This window comes from Coffea arabica, chromosome 5c (genome assembly GCF_036785885.1).
Source record: "Coffea arabica cultivar ET-39 chromosome 5c, Coffea Arabica ET-39 HiFi, whole genome shotgun sequence".
Classification (NCBI taxonomy): domain Eukaryota; kingdom Viridiplantae; phylum Streptophyta; class Magnoliopsida; order Gentianales; family Rubiaceae; genus Coffea; species Coffea arabica.
Window position 1 is genome coordinate 10,337,590 of NC_092319.1, and position 20,045 is coordinate 10,357,634.

A 20,045-nucleotide genomic window follows, 5' to 3' on the forward strand; every position below is an offset into this window, starting at 1 on the left:
TTCATGGTTTGATACTTATATTTATCATTTATATTTGTGTGTAATTTACTGATTTTAGTTTGAATTCATGAATTGTTGATCACATATGGTTATGGATTATGTGTGTGAAATGAATTATGAACTATGAACTATGAACAGGTTATAACTTGTTGAGATTTAAGAATTTCTGTACTTGTATTATAATTTACATGTTTATTTAATTATATTATATATATTTTTATTATATATTGTGACCCAACGGTTCAACCAGTGACCCACCGGTTGAACCACTAACCCATCAACCCCGTCCTCTTGCCGGGTTGATGTCCGGGTTGGTTTTAATAACTATGCTTTTGAGTACTCACTTTAGAGATTAAACCTCTTCTAGAAGGGTAACCGAGAGGTTTCATGGTTATTGCTTGATCACGTAATATAAGTCAATTGGCCGGACTCTATATTGACCTCATGACTAACATAACATAACATGGCAGGACTATAGTCCCTACCGTCTATTTCTTGACTGTTAAGAGTTTTTCTCATCATAAATTCTTATATCACATGCACTTTTCTTTCGTTTCATAAAACATGCCACTCAAATTGTAATTTATCGCTTGTCAAAACATTACATGATCCATCTTCATATAACAAAATAAAACTTGCCTTTAAGAAAAATTTCACTTCAATATTTGAAAACCTAGAGAGGTAAGCACCACTTACTTTTGACTGATTGCTGAAGTGGAATTACCATAGGACTTTTTAAACTTGTATCATACCTATCAAATACATGAATATCGTAATTAGTAATATTTCTTATATATATAACATTCTGATAACCCTAAAATTCATGTATGAACAACTATATAAAGTATAAGTACATTTCCTAAAATGGAAGTTTCTATTTTTGGAAAGTTTCTTATCGGAAAGTTCCTCTTCTTTTATAAAGTTTCCTAATTTAGAAATAATCATACTTATTTCAATTTTATTACTATTATCTTGATTATTTTTATTATCTTGACTGTTATTATTTGATTATTATTATCCTTATTATTTTATTTTTATTATCTTGATTATCATTATGTTATTATTTTCATTTATATATATTATTTTTTCTTATTTTATTTATATATATTTTATTTATTTACATTTTTTATTTCTATTTTTATATATGTATATTTATTTATTTATATTTTATTTTATTTATTTCATTTCCATTGATGCTCTTATTTCATTATTCATATATGTATATACATACATTTTTTTCTATTTTATTTATTTTTACTACCATTATTGTTTTTAATTTATGTTAAAAGTTTGTTTAAATATCTAAGACTTATTTTACTCTTCATAAAGTTTTCCTAATAATATTAGGTAATATGTTTTATACTTCTATTTTGGTACCTCAGATGTAACTAATTAAGCATAAGCATTAATAACTTAATTTATAGCCCAACGCTAAATTATGTTGGGCTTTGATGTTTAATAACCATGATAATCCACAAAAGATGGATTAACCTTATACGTGGGATTAATTAATTGAAAATTTACTAGGCTTATAATATATTTCCGGCCCAATTAGACTTTGTAAAATTATTTTTTTTTTTTTGCAATGGTTGGTGTTGGCCCAAGATCATTTAGCCCAAACATTTCTTTATTGTCTTCTAGTCTTAGCCAATACTACTTTAATCTCGAATATCCAACTTAAACAAAACCCATAATTGTTTGATCCAATTCTATTTCCTCCATACCCGACCCGAAAAGGAATAAACCAACCTAAATCCATTTCTAACTACCCTACCCAGTTCACCTTATCCAACCCAGTTCTTGACCCAACTACACAAATGGGTCTTCCTCTTCCTCCATTTTCTCAACACAAATTTTTTTTTTCAAAACCCTAACTTCCAAATAACTTCACCATCATTAGTGTCATCGTTCTCGCTGTTTTTTCCCTCATTGCTTCAACCGCCAGCCTCCTTGTCATGTTGCGTCAGCAGCAGTAGCAACAAGCAGCAGCGGCTGCTTGTTCTCTTTGGCCGGCCTTTTCTTTTGGTTGACATTGCTGGTGTTTGCGGTGGCCTAAAAGTAGGGGGAGGGTCAACTGACTCTTCTTCAACCACCATTTCTTTTTGTGTTGAAGCTTGAAGCTTCAGCAACGATGTAACATAAATTTTTCTTAAGCAAGGCAACTTTTACTAATTATGTAATCTAACCCTAAGATGAATTTGTTTTCCTAACGAAACATGAATCTTCCTAATTTTCATAACAAAATTGAATATATATATATATATATATATATATATATATATATAGGTGTATCTTCATACATGTATGACAAAACATCAAAATAATACTTGAAAAAGACAAAACTTGAAAGATAAGTTTTAGTGTGTGATGCCCCCACTTCTCCCTAAGGCGAACCAAAGGGTATCCGCGGGACACCAACCTATCTCTCGCCAGGACTCAAGCAATTCCATTCAACCTTATTATCGATCTACACAACACAAGTAAATAACTTAAATACAGTAAATGCGGAAGCGTTCAAACTTAACAATAGCCATCCATTATCCAACCCGCACGCCGGGTGTTCAAAGTATATCATGATTGCCAAATATACATCACGCCCCAAAAGTTACATTTTCAATTCCAAAAGTACAACTCAAAACCAAGGGCATAGCTAAAATATAATAGAAATCCTAAACAAAAGCACATTAGGAGGGTTTCTCCAGTACACCTCCGAGTTCAAACCTGTTAAGGAAAACAAATCTACAGGGTGAGCAAAACGCTCATGAGGTCAAGGACACACATGCAAGCACGTAGTTCAAGTAACAATCCTAATTACAAGCCAAGCAATAATATGTTTCAATAATTAACAATTTACCGGAAAGTAAACGGAAACAATTCAAGGATATAGGAGCTCTCAGGAGCTATATTCCACTTGCACGATCAATAACCTCCACGAATTGACACTCCGTCAATCGGGTAGGTTTTGTCCGTAGAACTCCACTTAACCTGTCCCCTTTCACCTTACATACCCCTGTATCGGGCCCGCCTGTCATTTGTTTGTGGTGATACTACTCGAGTATGCCAAGCAAGACCTATCATTAGGTCAAGCTTATATATCTCATGGCTCGCCAAGGTTCCCGACCAAGCCTATGCCGGCTCGAGTCCAAGGTCGGCCAATGAGATGTGGGCGTCCCCATGTGCAATTGTGTGTCGAGGAGATTCACTCCAACGACGTATGCAGCCATAGCATACCATATCATGTATCAAGCATTGATATGTACAAGCAATCGATGTATCCAAGCAATCGATATATTCAAACAATTTGAGCATGAGTTAAATCATTTTGAATGAGAACGAGTGCGATAAAGTACACACTCGACTTCTTTTCCCAAAATCTCAAGTATCAATAACAAGTAATCATGTATCGAATTCACAGGAGTTCAAGTAACACACACTTGACACTCACCAAGTAAAACGAGAAGAAAAGGGCACTCGAAGTTTAAGCGTCCACCGTGGGATCCTCTTCAGGGTCCTCATGTGCGCCTGAGCAAATAATAGTGAAGCATCACTCATATATCCCAATTATCAAGGAAGATTGTACACTAGTACAATCTAAGGAAATTTCATGAAATCAAACCTCAATTACTCGTAAATCGAGGTTCAATTAGAGTTTCATAAAATACAAGAGCGATCGAGTTTTCATTTTGAAAAATCAAGTATAACACGTTCAAGTAATATCGAAGGAATAAGGAGTGCTTGAAAACTCCCTTCCTTTGGAATTCGGAAAATTTTCAGTTTTGATACGATATTTTGAAACATCGTATCTCACATTCTACATATCAAAAATTGGAAAACTTGGTACCGTTGGAAACCTCTTTGAAAGTACTAAAAGTTCTTAGAAGACACTTTTCCATGAATCTAAGTGGAAGGTATTCAAAAATGGGCTTAAAGTTGCTGTTCCAGAACACTCAGAATTGAGCCGGGGTTGGTTTTTCGCTAACTTTGGAAATTCGGCAAAATTCATACGTTGCAAGCTAGCCTCTGAAATTCGTAATTCAATTAGAGTTGCAAGTAAGGTTTATATCAGAAAAAGCGGATCAAGGATCGTAGTTTCGAGCACCGAGATACGGTAGCCCGAAGTTTGGGAAAAATTCAAACTGGTGAATAAATTTCCAGATTTGAGCTTCCAACTTTGGGACTTTAGTTAGGTATCGAAATGGACTTGGATTGGTACAAAATTTGGCAGTATAATACTCCTATATAAAGAGTATCCCTCTATCAAATTTCATGGAAAATACCTTCAGAAAGGTAGTCAATCAAACAACCAAAGTTTCGAAAATGCTAAGACAAAACTGCCTTGAACCTTTTGTTTTCCATTTCAAACATTTGGTCAAGGAAAAATTCCTCAAACATGGCTCATTAGTGTAGGCAAAGCCTAAAGAGCATTCATGGCACATTTCATAAGTTTTTAGCACCAAAATATTCAGTTAGCAAGTCTACACCAAGCCTTGCATCAAATCTGTCCAAAAGTGAGGGTTTTCAAGAGTAGGGCAGGTTCCGTATTTTGACCACAAATTACTCAGCTTAACTTAGAATTAAGAATGGTTTATGGCGTTGGAAAACTCGTTCATAGAGCTATAATTTCACAAAAGAAATCATTTTGAAATTCGGCACACAACTAGCTCGAATTCGAGCCACAAGTTGCAGCCTCAGCATTTCGTTCCAGGAAAATAGAGAAACAGGACAGCTGACTTTAAATGGTTGGTTCGGCTCACATACATGGAACCAGAATGTAAATTTTATACTGTCGGAAAGGTGGGAATCTCTAGTTTCAAATGCTGCTGACGGCACTTGATTTCGACGTCGGAGTACAGAGTTATGGCCAAAGCACGAAAGCTGGTCAGAGCATTACGGGAACAGTTTCCAGGTCTGCTACCTTCACGAAAATAATTCATTTGACCAACCAAACCTCAATATTTTTCAATGAAATTTTGTACACCATCTATACAACATATAAATATCATATACAAGCCATTAAACCCTCAAAATTCTGCAGAAAAGGGTACGTTCAAAGCAGGGGCAGAATTAGAACTTTTTCCCTCATGCATTTCTTGAAGTTCATACTAATAATACACCATTAATCTACCATTTTGAGCACTAAACCAACATTAAATCTATCGTCAATCATCACATCAGCCATCAAGACAAGGGTGGGAGTTCATAGAACCCACCTTCAAAATTTTTCAACAATAACAACCACCCATATGAATATTCAAGCTCATAAGTGTAAATTAACTTCCATAGGACAAGAATTTGAGAGTGGATCATTACCTACTTTGGTTGATGAACTAGAGCAGAATTTCAGCCCTTTTCTCAGCTCAGAAAAACCGTGGAAAGCTCCTCTTTTTTGTAGCTAAATGGACTCTCCAAATGTTAAGCTAAGTAGAGTTAAAATTTGAGAGGATTTGGTAGTGATTTGAGCAAGATTTTGGAGTAGAATTTGATGAAGCAAGTTTGGTTCTTGCTCTTGGTGCTGGACGGCAGCTTTGAGGAAGAAGAATGTTGTTGGCTGATAATGAGGCTTAAGAATATGTGGCTAAGAATGCCTCAAAAGTCAACTCTACACGCGCGCATTTTGGGCTCGATTCCTTTCGAGTTTATTTCACTAGTGCACTAAACCTCTAATGCACTTATATTCATATAAATATTATTCACTCTTAATTGTCCCAAAATAATGGTCTAAAGTCCCTCAATTAATCGCGCGCGTGAAAACGCGTATTTCCAATTTAGGCGCGATAAAGTGAAACCTTCGAGAAATTCTTATAACGATCATATCACTAACTATCACTTGAGTAATTAAACCTAAATTTACCTATTTTATGACCATTGTACATGTCTCCAATTTTCCGAGCTTATTGTACTCCCAATTGGCTAAAATTTTCAAACACGTTTTCACTATTTTAATTAATCGAGCTTCTAAAAATTAATTTTTGATACGAGTCACTTTAAAAATAAAATGGAGTCATAGATCAATGTAATTAGGTCTTAAGAGGTTAGAAAATAATATTCGGAGTAAATGACCAAGTAAATAATTAAATGAGTTAGAATTTGGAGTTAAAATAGATAAATTTGTGAGTCTTTACATGAGTCGAGTATTAATTCCTCAATTAACCTTTCTTAATCTACCATTGATCATTCTTAACTCTCCAATATTAATACACTCACGATTCAAGTATAGCCTCGAAAGACGTGCACTCATTGTTCCAAATTAAATGAATTTCGAAAAGTGAATTTTTCCAACAAAACGCTTTAGAAAATATAAAAGAGGCGTTGTTCCATATAAATGGATTTCAAATGGTCGAAATAAATAATTCGGAGAAAATGAGTAAATAAATATTTAAGTAAACTTGTAATATTCAATAAATAAAAAAAAAATTTCGAGTCCTCACATCCTCCTCTCCTTAAAAGGAATTTCGTCCTCGAAATTCACACTTAGAAAAATATCACACCTCTCAATAGTCAGGCTTAGCAGATTAATCAATAACTTACACTTTCCAATTCGTATCTCCTACTTTCTATCCACCCAATTAACAATCAAATTTTGATCTTCAATATGCGTTTTAATTTTCTAAGTCATATGGCAGCTTAATCGTTTTCATGTCTATCTTGTATAGGAAATGTCTCTACTTCTTTAATGCGAATTTTATAGCCACTAACTCAAAATCATGTGTTGGCTACTTTCTCTCGTGATATTTAACTCTCTAGAGGCATATATAATCACCTTCTCATGTATTATTAATATACATTCTAAATCATCCTTTGAAGCATATATATAAATCATAAAACTACTTCCTCCACTCGGTACGACTAACACAGGTGCATCAGCTAAATACTTTTCACTTTTCAAAATTCTTCCTCATATCTAGAATCCCAAATAACTTGCCAAGTCTTGCACTCTTAGAAAATTCCTTGATCAAACCAAAGGAAAGGTTCGACTACCTCCAAGGACTCCAAATTTCGGTAGGATTTTCTAGTCGTTTCCTCTTAAACAACTTCCACTGTAATTGAGTCAACAACAATTCCTTCCTTAGATATTGTATAACCTAGAAAGGCTATTTCCTTCGAATAGAACTCATATTTGTCGAACTTAATGAAAGTTGGTGCATTCTTGAGGTTTGTAAAACATCACCAAGTATCTTTCATGATCTCCTCAAACTTTAGAGTATACCGATATATCATCAATAAATGCCACCACAGATTAATCTAATTACGATTTAAAACCCCGATGCATTTAGGTCATAATTGCTGCTAGTGCATTGGTCAACCCAACGGCGTAATTGAAAGTTCAAAGTGTCCCTATCTTGAATTAGAAGAGATTTTAAACACATCAGTTTCTAGGATTCTCAACTGATACTAGCTTTACTTTAATTTCAACTTGAATAATATCATGACTCCTTGCCATTGGTCACAATTCCCGCTTATGTGAGGCTACGAAGTATTTGTGCTCAGTAGTCACATCGTTCAAGTCTCGATAAGCTATATATATATATATATATAGTTTCCAACTTCCATTCCAAGTATGATATCAAGTCCTTATTTGTTGGGCTTATTGAACCTATCAAATATTTCCCTTCACCAACTCAATCTCCCGATTTTAATATCTCGAATTGGTACTCAAACATTGGATCCCACTTCAAAATTAAGTTCTCAATTCGGTCCTGATCCCTTGTTATCTCCATGACCTCAAGTTTGCCTACGCTCTTAAGTATAATCTCGATCATGTCTATTATCGTTCATGTCTTATTATCAATCTAGAGGTGTAGGACAAAGTGCAACCGTACATATAAGCCATGCAATCGATTAAAAGCAAGATAACTTTTCACATTTTATACAAGATCACAGTAATTACATCAAGTTGGAATAGGTTTAATCAAATCTTCCCAAGAGGAAAAAGGGAAACACAAGATTATAACAAAACGTGTCAAATTGTCAAGATACAAACAACAAAAGACTTTTCCCCTTTCTTTTTTTTTTAAAGATTAAATTTCCAAAAGTGCTAGTCTAGTCCAGGGTAAACTACAATCCCTATCCCTCGAGTGTAGTCAAAAACATCCGCACTCGCAAAACTTCCACTACTAGAACCCCCTTCATAACCATTAGTACTAATTACTTCCCTCTGACACTTGATTGCTTTGTAGCGGCTGCTGAGTATTTCCTCTTTTTGTTAGGGTTACCAGGGCAATTCGAAATCTTATGCTTGATACTACCGCACCACAGACACTTTCCTTGCTTTATCTAGCACTTGTCCTCAGTGTGGTTCATCTTGCCACAGTATCCACATTTTGTGTCAGAAGTGACGGCTTGACCAGTTTGAGAATTTTCCTTGTATTCCTTCTCCAGTTCTATATTTTTACGTAGCAGCTCAGTTTTCTCTGCGTATTCTTGTTTCCACCGTCCTTCCCAGTAGTCAGCCAATTTCTTTTGAAATTCTACCTCATTTCAAAGAATATCCATTTCCTTACGCATTTCTTCCAAAGTTGCCATCTCACCAGTTGGCTAAAATCAGATGCTAGCCTATCAGGCAAATCAAATGATCAAAATGAGTAGCTATTCATAGTGGAAGTTCGAGCCATATTACTCTTTCATTCTTTCGTTTAAAGGTCGTCCCAAGATATAAATCTTAGCTATTCTCTGCTAAACATGGGTGAGATCTTCAGTCTCCAAAAATTTACTACCATTACTCACGAATACAACAAGATACGGGGACTCTATTCCTTGATATAGAGTTTTCAGGTCTTACCTCACTCTCCAATACTTGTCTATGAAGTTGTTCAAGAAGAGATCATAATCTCTTAGTCTCATTAGTGCCTTATTGTATCCTTTCAATTTAATCTTATTATTTCGAGGTTAGGTTCTCCGTAAAACCTAGATAGGCGAACTTCAAGAATCACTCCATTTCTCACATCTCTCTCTTGGTCCCCAGGTTGGTTGATTGGTTTAGAACTTTAGTCACTACAAGAATTTTGGTCTTCAATGACAACTACTTTTCGCCACAAAAAAGCAAAAAGTCGTCACTGATGACTTTTATTGACAACATTTCGGTTGTCGCAGGGTCGTTACTGAATCTCCATCGGTAAAAGTATACAGTGACGACTTTAAAGTCGTCAGTGAATAGAAACTTTTTTATGACAAGATATGTCGTCAATAAAAGTTACAAATTTAGTGACGACATTCTTTCTTGTCAATGATGCATGAAGCAACATAGTCAGTTTATATATTAATTAGTGACAACTTTGTTGTCAATAAACCCCTTATCAACTGTGACAACAACTTCTTATCAATGGATAGTTTTGATTGAGTGACAACAACAATTGTCAATAAAGACAACCTGCTTGAGAAATGCTACTCATTTACAACACCTTGCAATGTGTAGTTTGATGATTTTCCTACTACAATAATATCTAAAAAATGAAAACATCAGCAATGTTTAATAAATAACAAACGTAGACACCCGTTACAATAGGAAATGCCATAATAACATATTAAATATTCAAATGTCATAAATAAGTGCAACATCACACTACAAATAGTTTGATAAGTTTCAATAGAGCAAATTTTGCCATATAAGTCAAGGCTGCACTAAAAAACAATTCCAAGTCCCAAAACATTTTCCGTGCTACCGAAACATTTTCTAAACTTAAGATAGCACTATAACCATAGTTTTTGAGTCGACACGTAAGCCGTACTGCTAATCTTCCAAACCTCTAAAATGAGCAATATATCTGCAATAAAGTAGTAAAGTTATTAGTAGATGATAGAAAAATTAAAACAAGGAAAATTAGTTAAGGAGTCACCAAAAAATAAAGTGAATCATTTGTTTTAAGTCTCATCTAGATAGTGGCTATACAAAGAGTAGAAAAAGAGACATTATATGGGTAGTTCGGAAACAAAGTCTACTAGAGGATGGAAGTTTAATAACATTCATTAAGAGCCAAGGATTATATGGGCAGAATTGTTCCACTTCTTTATTTTAATATTAAGATGTCAAAGGACAGCAACAAACGATTCCACATTTATGAGAAACAACTTTGCAAACTTCACTGTGTTTTGGACCAAAAGTGGTCTTTGAAGCTTTGAATGTCATAGGATTTCATATATCTAAAAATATGTAACTATACATAAGGTCTAATAAACAAGAAAAAGCAGCCTTATCACCTACCAAGCACTTTTGAGGCTTGATACTACAAGTTAATATTGTCACCTACCAAGCACTTTTGAAGGATACTAATTTGTCTGTTACTTGAGACATGAATCCAACTACTGCCTACAAGACTAGTGAAATCAGCATATACAGCAACAAGATAAAAAGCAAGTCCAAGCACCGTACACATGATTGCAAGTTGGCTAATTGAAGAGACAAATTGGATATCCTAATAGCTGGAAGCTATAAGAGCTACACCTAGAGCCAAAAAGTCAAACTTTATCCGAGTCCATGTTAATAGTAACCTATGGGCTTATTGCCAGAATAATTACTTTCAAGACTCCAACAGTGGCAGGGGGGAGAGAAAGTGCTACTACAAGAAGCAGAAACATATTCAAAACTATCATCTTTTAACTAAAGTGAGTTAGCAACTAGTGTTCATTAAGCACATTTGTCAATATCATAATTATGCAGACACAGTACTTTGGTTAGGATACACAGGAATGTCAAAGCCATTATTTACAAGTGACAAATCACATACAACAAATTGTAGTGACCAAACTTGTAATTCATTGTTTGAAAACCACAAATTGATTACCAAAAAACATGAAATAGTAATCATTTTCAAGATTTTTGAGACTTTAGGCAGGCAAAAGCAAGCCCTGAGTCTTAAATACGTTTGGAATTTTTTTAATCTAGTTTTTCATTTTCTTGCCTGTACTCTGCTACCAATGGAACGCATTGCAAATTCCAGTAGTTCAAAGAAGTAGTACAACATACATGACTAATTTGTGCTGTGACATCTGCCAAAGATTGTCTTCATGACACGATTTTGTGCATTGACAGAATGATTTAGACTCATGCAGGACATATTTGCTTCATTTCGAATGTCTTTCCCTTGTTTTTCTGTCTTTAGTTTAGATAGAATCAGGATATCAACTAGCTTCACACTCAATTTTGTATCGCAAGTGGAGATTCTTCACCAAGATTCTACTCATTCTAAAGCACTTACCAAAAGATACTTCATATGAATTAAATATACATCATCAAAGCAGCCATTCAATCGAATTACTTGCCGCATGGGAAGTTTCTACTTCAATTTTAGCAGAGTCAATAGCACTTTAGAATGGATATTGCTTCAGAAAAATTAACACAGTAGAAGCAGAAAATGCAATAAACTTTAGAGATTCTTATGCAACTCAGCAAGTATTAACCATAAAACAGATAGAAGGCATTCATTCAAATTACTTGCTGCATGGGAAGTTTCTCCTTCAATTTTAATAGAGTCAATAGCACTTCAGAACAGAAATTGGTTCAGAAAAATTTGCACAGTAGAAGCAGGAAATGCAATAAACTTCAGAGGTTTTTACGCAACTCAACAAGTATTAACTGCACAACAGATAGAAATGAGACGTAATGTCAAAGTACTTACCACTTTCAACTCCATCAATCCATCAAATGGCTGATAAGTTGCTATTCCACTAATACTCATGTCCTGTCCCAATATTGATTCCTTGGCATTCTCTGCTAGCCATTCTTGAACCAAATCTAGTGACAACTGGTACAATAAACAAAAAAAAATCTTACAAGTAATTACACTCCATCCTTAAACTTAAAATCAGCATATAAACAAAAGCGAACATTTAAGTGCAACTATATATTGTTATTAATGAAAAATTCTGATTCAATGATAACTCTTTATCACCATGAAAATTGAAAATTTTCCTACAACAATTATATCTATAAATGGAAAAAAATGACAATGATTTATAATTAGCAAATGAATGCATCCATTGCATTACGAAATGTCAAAATATCATATAAGCATTCAAATATCATAATGAAGTTCAACAACACCCTATAGATAGTTTGATAAGTGGTATTTGGCCTAAATTTCACATATAACTCGAGGTAGCTTTACAAAACAAATCCAAGTCCCAAATTTCAACACAGAGCCGCTTCAGCAACACTCAGCTTCTCCCCTCAACACTCGGCTCCTCCCCTCAGGTAAAAGATTTGTAAGGCAGTTTCCAGCAATGGCTTCTAAAGCTGACACCACAAAAAAGCTTGATACAAAGGCTTAGGCAGCCAAGGTTGCCAAATTTGTCAAATCTAAGACAACTTTTAAGAAGAAAGCCAAGAAGATCCGGACCAAAGTTACCTTCCATCGTCCTAAGACATTGAAAAAGGACGGGAACCCGAAGTACCCACGCATCAGTGCTCCTCCTAGGAATAAGTTGGACCATTATCAAATTCTCAAATATCCTTTGACTACTGAATCTGCCATGAAAAAGATTGAAAATAACAATACCATGGTATTCATAGTTGACATCCGTGCTGATAAGAAGAAAATCAAAGATGCAGTGAAGAAGATGTACGACATACAGATCAAGAAAGTGAACACTTTGATCAGGCCTGATGGAACAAAGAAAGCATATGTTCGGTTGACTCCAGACTACGATGCTTTGGATGTGGCAAACAAGATTGGAATAATATAAACGAATTTAGTCATTGTTTTGTTCCGATAAAAGATACTATCTTTTAAGTGTGACAATTTGCTAGGCTGTTTTGTCGTGAAAAAAAAAATACCAAATTTCAACACAAGGGGTAATTTTTAACATCAGACAAAATTTCACTAAACCTTGCCATTTCCCAATTGCACTATATCTCTTGTAGTTCGGTTTCTTAGCTAAAATTTGCAATCCAATAAGAACCTCAATAATTAAAGCTGGACATTCAAAATCAGCCCTAAAGAAAATCAAAATCAGGCCCAAACTAATGCACCAAATTAGCTCAAGAAATAAGTACTGCTATTAAACTTCAACCTCAAAGGAATAATATAACAAGTTGATAAGGCAACAAGCACTACTATAACAAGTACTGATATAAGTACTGCTATGAACAATATAACCAGTTGATAAGACGATAAGCACAACACTAAAGGAAAAGCAACTTCAGTTCACTTGCTTAGCTAAAACATTCAAATAAACTAAACTAAACTAAACCAAAACAATCCAAACTAATGCACCACAGAGGATACAAGGTGTCAAGTATGATAACCAAAGTAATGTCGATCATGATATAAGGTGTCAAGTAGGAGCAATGTGTACCAACATAACTAGAATGTTTCTTTGCCATTTAAAAGCAAAAAACAACTTTCTTGTTCTAGATCTCTGAAATTACTTTTGCTGTTTGTCATGGTGTATTAATTCCATAGAAAACCAGCACCCTTAATATTGTATTCCAATCAAACTAGTAAGTTAGGCAAGTGGCGGGACATTGCAAAACATTCACAGTGAAATTTACTTCAAGAATGGCACCAAAAATGGGAACCATTCATGTGAAAAGAAAAGGTATTACCTCAAGGAATGCCTTCAAAACCCACATAAAAGTTAGTATTATTACTCCGTTAACAGAAAATCCAACCTACATCCAGCAAAAAGTTTGTGATTATATAGTATAAAATAATGCTATATGGAGAACAAACTACCATGTAAGACATGAAACTTAAATTCCAGGAAAGCAAGCAAAACAGATTTTACAAAGTACTTATTCTTACTCGAACTAGAAAACTAGCATAAAGATCACCGTTGTGCAAGTTGATTGAGAATTACTTATATCACAAATAATATAGCAGTATCCTCTTGCACTAAGCTCTAGCACTCAAGCATCATCCTCTCTAGTCTAATTACTGAGTACGCAGTATAGCCTTTTAAAATGTTATGGAATTGTGAATCAAATTCTTCCAACTCCTGAAGAAACACCCACTACCAACTGCAAATAATAACTTATAGTTCTAGTTCATAATTTGGCATGTGATTTGCAATTTGGCCGCAGGTTTACCATTCAAAATTGCACCTTTCCTCATTTAGTCGGAAACTTATCTCAACGCCATATCTACATGTGAAAGAAGATCTAGAACAGATACCATAGAAAACGAGAAAACAAGTGATTGCTATGCTTATTACAAGCATTTCACCAAGACAACACCAAAAAGATACATAAATCACTGCCAATTACATGAATCAATTTTTTTAGCAACAGTTGCAAATACAGAATATGAGCACAAAAGCAAAATAAAAGGTACATTGTTAATTTACACCAAAAATAAAACGTCAATTTTCCTTATCTGAAACACTAACAAAAACTAACACGGTAGAACAAACTAAAATCAAGAAACCAGAAATGCAACAAGAATGCCAACAAAAATCATCTGAACAGTCCAGGAGGAAATAAACATCACCAACCTCTGAGCATTCCTATTCCTCACATAGACAAGAACATGAGTAACAAAAGCCAGCAACAATCCCACCACAGTGTACAAGAACCCAACTGCGAACCCTTTAGCTCCCAATTGCATCCCGGACCCCCTGATAAAAGAAAACCAACTTCCCAGGGTCATTCCTATCAACCAAAAACATGGGTATTTTCCTAATTATGTTATGCATTGAACCGGAGACACTGAAAAAGTAGACAAAAATCTCTCCGGTCATCCAAATACTCTTATTGTGCAAAAGGGTGTTCCCATAAATAACTTTTTTCACCAAGAATGGAGCCGAATCAGAATAACAGCAATGAGAAACATCAATTGCTTCTTAGAAATCAAAGAGGGGCGATCAATTGGCCCAATGCTCAGCTTCGTTTTGGCCTTGACAAATTCAGCCATGGATTCGGCGAGCCTCGAGAAATCTGATGCATTTATCTGGACGGAGTCTTTCTTGACATCGGTGTGGGGCAGAGAATTTACTCCGAAAAGGGCGAAAAAGGACTGGGATTCTTGAAATTCGATGTCGAAGAAGAGTTTTGAGTGAGAAGTTGGAGGGTTGTTGGCTAAAAAGGATTTAGAGACGAGGGAGAACTCGGATTTGAGAGAAGGGAAGGAGAGTTCGGGTTTGGAGTGGAGTTGTTGGGCGTCGAAGAAGACGAGGAAAGTACAGGGACGATGAGTTGGAATGGATAGAATCCGTTTGAGGAGGGAATCAGTGAGATGGATAACGCCGCTTTTGGGGGACTGGGATTGGAGGGATTCGAGCTGCAAGAGCAAATCCGAACTGGGGTCTTGAGAATTGGTGGAGATCGGGAGGAGGGTGATGAGGAAGAGGATGATGAAGATTGGGGCTTTTGTGAAGGCCATTTTGCGACCTACTATAAGTTAATGTCCGTCTAAATTCTTTTTTGGTCGAAAAGGAAAAAAACTGGTGGGAAAAAAATGGTGGGAAAACGAAAACTTTTCCTGATGAATTGACGCGGGCAAAAGTAGAAAAATATGTTTAAAGTAGCAGTGCCTTTTGAAGGATATTTGCCTGACGAATTGTCATAAAAGGTATGATTTTTCTGACAAATAAGTTGGTTGTCATGAAAAATTTGTCACGAAAGAAATAATTTTTTGTAGTGAATAAGGAGGAATGCTCGAGCAGTAGTGAGAAAGAAATTGAGAGGGGTCCAAGTGAGAGAGAGACCGAGAGAGACAGTGAGAAGGCCAGCGAGCATAGTTATTAAACCCGGCCCGGCCCGGCGGTTCGACCGGTTAACCCGGCAAACCGGCCACTAAACCGAGCCGGTTCTTTAATTGGATCGTTTCTGCATATGAACCGTTGACTTTTCAACGGACCGGCGGTTCAACCGGATTAAACCGGAAACCCGGCCGGTTTTGTGGGCAGACCGGGTTTGAGGAAAAAATGTTTATCCAAGCCTTTGCTTGGATTCGAACTTCAGACCTTCGGTATTGTTTGTGCGTAGCTCACCACCAGGCCACTTTGTCACTTGTTCATAAATGGCCATTCTTATGCTATATGAATGTTTTGTTAATTTCATCTTTATTTTTTTAAACTCTCCAAAACAAATGTATTTGGAATCTTTTAATAAAACTTATGACCCTTATATTCTATAAATTATAAAATAGATTTCAAAAATAACATATTACATAATTTATTTTAAAGACAAATATTGTTTTTTAAATATTTTTTTGCATTTAAAATTTGTAAATAACCTAGATAATTACAATAAACATCTACACTTAAAGTTTGGTGGATTACTAATTAAATTTATGTTTTGCTGATTCTTATATGAATTAAATATTCTATAGCAAATTAAATTAAATGAATATTTGTTATGACATTATTTATTACAATTTATCTCATATATCCTACATCAAAATTTATAAAATATAATATTTAAATATATGTAGTGACCCACTGGTTCAACCACTCACCCACCGGTTGAACCAGTGACCCGTTGACCCACCTCCTTCGCCAGTCTCCTCTCCGGGCCGAGTTTAATAACTATGCCAGCGAGTGCAAAATGTGAGAATTAGAAGTGTATCAGACTTAGCCCAAAAGTGGTAGACTTGTACTCTTTCATTTTGAAATTTGCTTTTTAAAGAATGCCTCCACCAATTTTCAATTCCCGCCGTTTTTAAAGAATTCTTGTAGTGATACCAAAAATCAGTCTTCAGGGAGTATAGTTTATAGGCAAATGAGCATTATCTATTCAAAGTACCAACTTTTTATGGGTATTTTACTCTCAAACATATAATTTATGATAAATTTATAAATGTTTGTAAGTAAAATTCAAAAAGTGTTACACTGATTTCTTACAAAACGAAAACTGGCAGGTTATCTTTTCAACATAAATTAAATTTTTTTAAAAAAAGAAATGGCCCATAAAGTACCAACTCTTTGTGGGTTTCCTCCATTACATGAACAAATATTCTGCTCTTTATGGGCATTTCACTATGAATCATTTAATTTATGTTAAATACATAAATGTTTGTAAGTAAAATTCAAAAAGTGTTGCACTAATATTTTTATGAAAGGGAAACTGGTAGGTTTTGTATTTAACATAAATTAAATATGTGAAAGCAAAAAAAAAAAAAGAAATTACCCATAAATCTATGTCTTGCAAATCTAAACTAGTAAAATAGTTTCAAACAAAATTAAACATTAAAATAAACTATAATTTATACACATTAAAATATCTGTAATTTATACACATTTTGCAACTACTACTTTGTGTTTTCTCTGTAATGAATTTTTTAACTATTGAGAACTTAAGTTTTGTCTTGCAAATCTATACTAGTACAATAGTTTTAAACAAAATTAAACATTAAAATAAATGTTTGAAAAAGAACAAAAGTATTAAAAACTAGCAATTGACAATATTAAAAACTAGCAATTTAATTAGTGACGACTTTTCTTGTCATTATAATCTTGAATAAATTAGTGCTAACATTATGTCATCACTAAATTTTCTTTGATTTTGACTTAACAATAATGTCTTATTAATAGCATTTGATTATTTTTAATGAAAGTCTGTTATAACCATAGAATTTGACTTTCGTTATTTTCAATTACATGATGTTCTTTAGTGCTGCAATTATAAGAAATTAGTATAAAATATTAGCAAATTATAAAAGTACATTTTCAATTATATGAAATTAACAAATTTTGCCACCTATGTTGATGAAAATTTTTATTTTTTGCTAAAAAATAAAGAATAATACTATAGCATTAAAATCTATGGTTCAAACCATATTACAAATCCAGAAAAAAAACATTTTGTTAATTACTTTGTAGTACTTTGTTATTCCTTTGCTAATACTACTTGGCATGTAGTACAAAGGATAAATCTGGTATAAATTTCTTATTCCATTGATAAAAAGACCTGCCTGCCTTATAACTATTGTAATGAAAGATATATCTTCAGAGTTTATAACAAATTATTACTTAAGTTTGAGAAAATTATAAAATATTTATGCATAGTTTATCAAGATAACATTCGGAATTTCCTAATAAAAAAATAGGAGCTAAATTGTAAAAGCTAGGGTGCCATAATAGAAATAATAAAATTGGTGTATTACATATGGGGGTTAAATTGCAAAAGTTAGAGTGCCATAGTAGAATTAATGAAATTGGTGAATTACATATGGGGCTAAATTACAAAAGTTAGGGAGTAATAATAGAATTAAAGAAATCGGTGTACTACATATGGGGCTAAATTGTAAAAGTTAAGGTATCATAATGGAATTAATGGAATTTTTTACAACATTTGGGGCTAAATCGCAAAAATTAGGGTGGCACAGTAGAATTAATGAAAGTGACTTAAAAATAATTACTTTAAACAGTGACAATTAATTCTTGTCACTAAATCCGAATCGGTAGAGTGACAGTGACGATATTAGAAGTTGTCACTATATAGATCATTTTAGTGACAACTTTTTCAAGGTCGTCACTGAAAACTTAGTTGCTTTGAGCAATTATGACAACTTTCCTTGTCGTTGTCGCGCCCCATTTTTTGATAAATAAATAAATTGGTTTAAAAAAATGTATTTTGTGATTGGAAAATGAATCGTGATTTAAAAGAAAAATGGGTCTAAATGGGGTTTTGAGAATGCGACGATTTGACCCAAAATTATAGTTTAAAAGGGTTTTTAAAACTAAATACGGAGTCGCCACTTGGTAATGAGTTAAGGTGTACCAAGTCACCTAAAAAATGTATTTTTTAAGAAAAATAGGAAAAAGTAGTGAGAAACCCTTTTTAAACGACTCCTAGTCTACGTAAACCAAAGAAAAAGGTTCGGGAGTCACATTTGACGAAGGGGAAGGCAAGGATAAAAATCCAAGGCACCCCTTCGACCTAGCTAAGGCTAGTTGCATGATTTAATCAAAGATTTTCTTGTTTTAACCAAAGAATTTATTATATTTGGATGCACTACATGAATGCAGACACTAGACCTAGGGGTATTGGGGGAAATTTCTCTTCAAAGGTTGAATGGTGCCAATCACATTAATTGTGAAGCCCAATAACGATCCTTTGAAGAAGTCACGAATAATGCGAGTGGGATGCAAATGAATGGAATGCATGTATGCAATGTGAGGACATGAGTTTGAAAAAGTAATAAAAAAACAATAAATATGTAAATGAAAATGTGCACGTGAGTGGGCAAGGTACGGTATGTGAAATGATAATGTGAAGTGCATGTGTGCAAGTAGTGATACAAGTGTTTGTGTGCAAATGAAAATATAAAAGTGCACGTGTGCAAAATGAAAGTGTAATGAGGGTAAAAATAGGAGAGTGGATGCATGGACTTAGGGAACTCATGCATATTGGGTACGGGGAGACCTAAATCGTGACTCAATTTACCCTTTTATAGAGGGAATACAAGCGTGCTAAGGCTTAGAAAAAGCCACACTCGTCTATATCCCATATTTAAGGGGACTCTCAAGCAAATGAACCCTATAACTAGCATGAAATGCAAAAATCCTAAAATGGAGGGAAAAGGGGTTCGAGGGGCATGTAAAATGATAAAACTAAAAAAAAGTGCATGACATGTAATGAACATGTACTAACGAGGGGAAATCCCTAAGGGTCTAGTGTTGGACTAACCCATTCTATGAATTCCGACTAGCGTTGGACTAGTGGAAACGTACATTCATCCATCACATTCATTCAAGGCTATGGAAAGCGAGTAGACATGTCAATCACATAGCACATAACACTTAGCATGCATATCTAAATGCCAAAACCTAAGAAAACGATTAAACATATAGCACATAGACATGCAAGACACATAAAGTGATTAAGGCCCTAACTATTACATTTGCTAGCTAGGCACAAGTCTTCAACAGCTCTTCATCGAATGCTCCTCCAAACCCTATCTATTACAAGCCAAGAGGTGTACACATACCCCATTAAAAGAATACTTGAATAAAAGTAAAAGTAAATGAAATAAATGCAAGGAATTAAGGAAAAACAAGGAAAATCAAAATAGACATGCATATTCACATAACACGTAGGAGCACGTAGGGTCAAAATGAAGTGCAAATGAGGGATAGAGTATACCTCCCTTGAATTGACACCCTAATGA

The 20,045-nt window shown here is 34.4% G+C and overlaps 2 pseudogenes; one reads left to right on the plus strand and one right to left on the minus strand.

Moving 5' to 3' along the window:
• Nucleotides 1-9,666: 9,666 nt before the first annotated feature.
• LOC113689164 (probable dolichyl-diphosphooligosaccharide--protein glycosyltransferase subunit 3B) lies at nt 9,667-15,412 on the minus strand (annotated as a pseudogene).
• Nucleotides 12,217-12,680, plus strand: LOC113688823 (large ribosomal subunit protein uL23-like; annotated as a pseudogene).
• Nucleotides 15,413-20,045: the final 4,633 nt, after the last annotated feature.